Here is a 6000-nt window from a genome sequence, read left to right as displayed (position 1 = left end):
GTCGACTCTCTTATCACAGATGATATGGGTAGATGGATCCTCTCAGAACAATACAAAACCCTTCCCATAGACCTGATCATAGACCGGCAATCCAAAACTTCACTTCAGTCCTCCAGATCACACGAATCGCTCCTCAAGCTCTGTGCCAGACTCAACCTTCTCGACCCAAGGAGGCTGCAACATCCCAATACCAGGGACTACACCTTCTTTTCTAATCCCCATAATTCTTACTCTAGGATTGATTATCTCATGATTTCCAAGACCCATATATATCTAATAGACCAGACAGACATCTTATCTAGACTCGTCACGGACCACTCGACTATCCCCCTCTTTCCCTTGGGCACCTCCACAATATCCCTTAACAAAATTTGGAGATTCAACAATGAGTCTATCAAAGATGTTGCATCTAGAACCAATATAGAGATATGAAAAAGAAATAACTAAAGGAAAATATGGTTTCAGAGACAACCCCAACTACTCATTGGGATGCTCTCAAAGCCACTGTTAGGGGTTCCTTTATTGAAGTTCAAACTAAACTAAACAAAGCCCATAGCATCGACTTTGAAACTTTAGAAAGAGAGATTAAATCCCTAGAAGATGCACACACCTCTAACTCAGATACCAAAACCCTTTCCACTCTCACCAATAAAAAATACGAATACAATAGAATACTCAGTGAAAGGGCGGGGTTTTGTATCCTTAAATGTAAGTCCCTAAAACTATGCGCAGCCAACAGAGCAGGAATTATTCTGGCCTCATACTTGAATATAAACCGAATTGTAGGGTCATTACCTCCGTCAAAGATAAATGTAATGTTCCCCACACCAAGTCCTCCTACTGTGCGGGAAAAATCTGGAACTCTCTCCTTCAACACTACGCTGCCATTCCAGCCTGTTACTGTTCAGGAAGCGATTGAAGACCTGGCTTTTCATCGAATTTTTTTTTAGCTGCGGCAGATCGCTCTTTGTCTACAGTTCGTTACCCGATGGGTCACCGCCAGCGCTAAGACACCTTCTGGTATTTGTGCGCTAGATAAACCATTTTACTTACTTATCCTAAGCCTTCAATTTGGAGAGAGGCACCCAACAAGGCTGTCCCTTGTCCCCATACCTTTTCATCCTGACATTAGAGCCCCTACTTCACAAGATCTGAACTAATCCCTCCATGAAGGGTGTTTCCTTTAAAAAAAGGACGCTACAGGTGGCTGCATACACAGATGACAATCTGGTTATGTCCGAAGACGCTTCTCATTCAATCCCCTCCTTGCTGGATACAATAGAAGACTGTGCTCGGGTGTCTGGCTATAACTCAATAAAGACCGAAATCATGGGTCTGAACAACATCTTTCCTTTCAAATCCACAGGTCTAGCCTAGCAGCCCCACTTCATTAAATACCTAGACCTAGAATTTAATGCAGACTTACTAGAGTCGCTCCACCATAATAGAAATCTAACTCTGAAATAATTTGAATCTCTGCAGGAGGGATGGAATCCTAAGATCCCAACATGGAGGGGTTGTATAGAGACCGTCAAAATGATGGTCATACCGCTAGTTAACTATCTTATCAGTATGTTACCCCTAGTACTATCAGAGGAATTCCATCACAAACTAGACAAACAACTGATAGCATTTTAGAATCTCTTTAAAACAAGCATTGGAAATGCAATAGGTCTCGCATTAGAAAAGTTGGAGTTATTGGTCTTGTAAATGACATATTTTATTTATTTGTTGGTTTTTAAAATTGCTAAATTGATGGCTTTGTCATTTACAATGCCAATAGTTATAACTTTCGCGAATGTGACACCTATAGCATTTGGAATGCAACATGTTTTGTATTTACGTCACTTAGATGGCAGCTCTGGTCGTTAGGCCACATCTCTAGAGAGCAGGAGAGTGCAGCAGGGGAGAGAAGCACAGCAATGCAATAGGTCTCGCATTAGGAAAGTTTGAGCTATTGGTATTGTAAAGGACACATTTTTTATTTATGTGCTTGTTTTGAAAATAGCGAAATTAATAGCTTTGTTATTTACAATGCCAATAGTTTTATCTTTCGCAAATGTGACACCTATTGTAACACAATGTGTTTTGAGGGTGAGTGAGGGTGAGGGGTTGAGGGTGAGTGAGGGTGAGGGGTTGAGGGTGAGTGAGGGTGAGGGGGAGTGAGGGTGAGGGGGTGAGGGGTTGAGGGGGAGTGAGGGTGAGTGAGGGTGAGGGTGAGTGAGGGTGAGGGTGAGGGGTTGAGGGTGAGTGAGGGTGAGGGGTTGAGGGTGAGTGAGGGTGAGGGTGAGTGAGGGTGAGGGGTTGAGGGTGAGTGAGGGTGAGTGAGGGTGAGGGGTTGAGGGTGAGTGAGGGTGAGGGTGAGTGAGGGTGAGGGGTTGAGGGTGAGTGAGAGTGAGGGTGAGGGTGAGTGAGGGTGAGGGTGAGTGAGGGTGAGTGAGGGTGAGGGTGAGTGAGGGTGAGGGTGAGTGAGGGTGAGGGTGGGTGAGGGTGAGTGAGGGTGAGGGAGGGTGAGTGAGGGGTTGAGGGTGAGTGAGGGTCAGGGTGAGTGAGGGTGAGGGGTTGAGGGTGAGTGAGGGAGGGTGAGGGTGAGGGTGAGTGAGGGTGAGGGTGAGGGTGATTGAGGGTGAGGGGTTGAGGGTGAGGGGTTGAGGGTGAGTGAGGGTGAGGGTGAGTGAGGGTGAGGGTTAGGGGTTGAGGGTGAGGGGTTGAGGGTGAGTGAGGGTGAGTGAGGATGAGGGGTTGAGGGTGAGTGAGGGTGAGGGTGAGTGAGGGTGAGGGGTTGAGGGTGAGTGAGGGTGAGGGTGAGGGTGAGTGAGGGTGAGGGGTTGAGGGTGAGTGAGGGTGAGGGTGAGTGAGGGTGAGGGTGAGTGAGGGTGAGGGTGAGGGGTTGAGGGTGAGTGAGAGTGAGGGTGAGTGAGGGGTTGAGGGTGAGGGGTTGAGGGTGAGTGAGGGTGAGGGGTTGAGGGTGAGTGAGGGTGAGTGAGGGTGAGGGGTTGAGGGCGAGTGAGGGTGAGGGTGGGTGAGGGTGAGTGAGGGTGAGGGGTTGAGGGTGAGTGAGGGTGGGTGAGGGTGAGTGAGGGTGAGGGAGGGTGAGGGGTTGAGGGTGAGTGAGGGTGAGGGGTTGAGGGTGAGTGAGGGTGAGGGTGAGTGAGGGTGAGGGGTTGAGGGTGAGTGAGGGTGAGGGTGAGTGAGGGTGAGTGAGGGTGAGGGGTTGAGGGTGAGTGAGAGTGAGGGTGAGTGCGGGGTTGAGGTTGAGGAGTTGAGGGTGAGTGAGGGTGAGGGGTTGAGGGTGAGTGAGGGTGAGGGGTTGAGGGTGAGTGAGGGTGAGGGTGAGTGAGGGTGAGTGAGGGTGAGTGAGGGTGAGGGTGAGTGAGGGTGAGGGTGAGTGAGGGTGAGGGTGAGTGAGGGTGAGTGAGGGTGAGGGTGAGTGAGGGTGAGGGTTTGAGGGTGAGTGAGGGTGAGGGGTTGAGGGTGAGTGAGGGTGAGGGGTTGAGGGTGAGGGGTTGAGGGTGAGGGGTTGAGGGTGAGTGAGGGTGAGGGGTTGAGGGTGAGTGAGGGTGAGGGGTTGAGGGTGAGTGAGGGTGAGTGAGGGTCAGGGGTTGAGGGTGAGTGAGGGTGAGTGAGGGTGAGGGGTTGAGGGTGAGTGAGGGTGAGGGTGAGTGAGGGTGAGGGTGAGTGAGGGTGAGTGAGGGTGAGGGGTTGAGGGTGAGTGAGGGTGAGTGAGAGTGAGGGTGAGTGAGGGGTTGAGGGTGAGGGGTTGAGAGTGAGTGAGGGTGAGGGGTTGAGGGTGAGTGAGGGTGAGGGGTTGAGGGTGAGTGAGGGTGGGTGAGGGTGAGTGAGGGTGAGGGGTTGAGGGTGAGTGAGGGTGAGTGAGGGTGAGGGGTTGAGGGTGAGTGAGGGTGAGGGTGGGTGAGTGTGAGTGAGGGTGAGGGTGAGTGAGGGTGAGTGAGGGTGAGTGAGGGTGAGTGAGGGTGAGGGTGAGTGAGGGTGAGGGTGAGGGTGAGTGAGGGTGAGGGGTTGAGGGTGAGGGTGAGGGGTTGAGGGTGAGGGTGAGGGGTTGAGGGTGAGTGAGGGTGAGGGGTTGAGGGTGAGTGAGGGTGAGTGAGTGTGAGGGTGGGTGAGGGTGAGGGGTTGAGGGTGAGTGAGGGTGAGTGAGGGTGAGGGGTTGAGGGTGAGTGAGGGTGAGGGTGAGTGAGGGTGAGGGTGAGTGAGGGTGAGGGTGAGTGAGGGTGAGGGTGAGGGGTCGAGGGTGAGTGAGGGTGAGGGGTTGAGGGTGAGTGAGGGTGAGGGGTCGAGGGTGAGTGAGGGTGAGTGAGGGTGAGGGGGTGAGGGTGAGTGAGGGTGAGGGTGAGTGAGGGTGAGGGTGAGTGAGGGTGAGGGTGAGTGAGGGTGAGGGTGAGTGAGGGTGAGTGAGGGTGAGGGTGAGAGGGTGAGTGAGGGTGAGGGGTTGAGGGTGAGTGAGGGTGAGGGGTTGAGGGAGGGTGAGGGGGTGAGGGTGAGGGTGAGTGAGGGTGAGGGTGAGGGTGAGGGGTTGAGGGTGGGTGAGGGTGAGTGAGGGTGAGGGTGAGTGAGGGTGAGGGGTTGAGGGTGAGTGAGGGTGAGTGAGAGTGAGGGTGAGTGAGGGGTTGAGGGTGAGGGGTTGAGGGTGAGTGAGGGTGAGGGGTTGAGGGTGAGTGAGGGTGAGGGGTTGAGGGTGAGTGAGGGTGAGTGAGGGTGAGGGTGAGTGAGGGTGAGGGGTTGAGGGTGAGTGAGGGTGAGGGTGAGTGAGGGTGAAGGTGAGTGAGGGTGAGGGTGAATGAGGGTGAGGGTGAGTGAGGGTGAGTGAGGGTGAGGGTGAGTGTGAGTGAGGGTGAGGGTGAGTGAGGGTGAGGGTGAGGGTGAGTGAGGGTGAGTGGTTGAGGGTGAGTGAGGGTGAGGGTGAGTGAGGGTGAGGGGTTGAGGGTGAGTGAGGGTGAGGGCGAGTGAGGGTGAGGGGTTGAGGGTGAGTGAGGGTGAGTGAGGGTGAGGGTGAGGGGTTGAGGGTGAGTGAGGGTGAGGGGTTGAGGGTGAGTGAGGTAACCTGGCATGGTAACCTGAAAAAAATGTGGGTGTGAGCCATGTGAAGGGGTCTGCGGTGAGTGTGAGACCCGAAAAGGCAGAAGTCGGGAAGGAGAGGCTGCGGGTAAGGGTGTGCACGAAAGTGAATGTGCACAAATGGGGCCATGCGGTGGGCGACCAAAGCAGAAGCGGCTGGCAGAATAAGCGGGCCAAGGCCGAGAGTCCACTGGGTGCACGCGTCCTACCCGGAAATGACTGGGGGATAGGTGGGGAATGGCATGGTAACCTGAAAAAAGGTGGGTGTGAGCCATGTGAAGGGGTCTGCGGTGAGCGCGAGACCCGAAAAGGCAGAAGTGGGGAAGGAGAGGCTGCGGGTAAGGGTATGCACGAAAGTAAAATGTGCACAAATAGGGCCATGCGGTGGGCGAACAAAGCAGAACCGTCTGGCAGGATGGTGGTGCCGGAATAAGCTGTGCACATGTCAGGCCATGCTTCGAGTAACTTATAGAGATGCGGCTGACAGGATAGTAGGGTTGAGAGCAAAAGCGCCGAAGGGGCGCCTGTGTATATGCTGCTAATAATTAAAAAATGCATATGAGAACTGTATTATCGCAAATGATGGAAAAGATATCTCACCTGAAAGAAAAACAAGAAAGGAAACAAGACGGAGGGCATTGCTGTGGAGAGGGGGGGTGGAGAAATGCACACGGCGGGCAGGGGAGGGGGCGGAGCGGCATGAGGGTGTGAAGCAGCCGGGGCCTTTGAAGTGATGCTAAGCTTCACTTCAAAGGTGTGGGAGGAGTGCGGCTGAGGGAACAGACGGCGATTTGGTGATGTGCACGCACATTTTAGGTCAATGCGCTTGCGCATTGACCTAAAAGCCATGGGCACAGCACCAAATCGCCACAGTTAGGTAAACTTTGTTTAAAGCCCTATAGTCTCGCTTCTCTCAATGCGCAT

The sequence above is a fragment of the Lissotriton helveticus genome, chromosome 8 (genome assembly GCF_964261635.1).
Source record: "Lissotriton helveticus chromosome 8, aLisHel1.1, whole genome shotgun sequence".
Lineage (NCBI taxonomy): Eukaryota > Metazoa > Chordata > Amphibia > Caudata > Salamandridae > Lissotriton > Lissotriton helveticus.
This window is presented reverse-complemented; position numbering follows the sequence as displayed.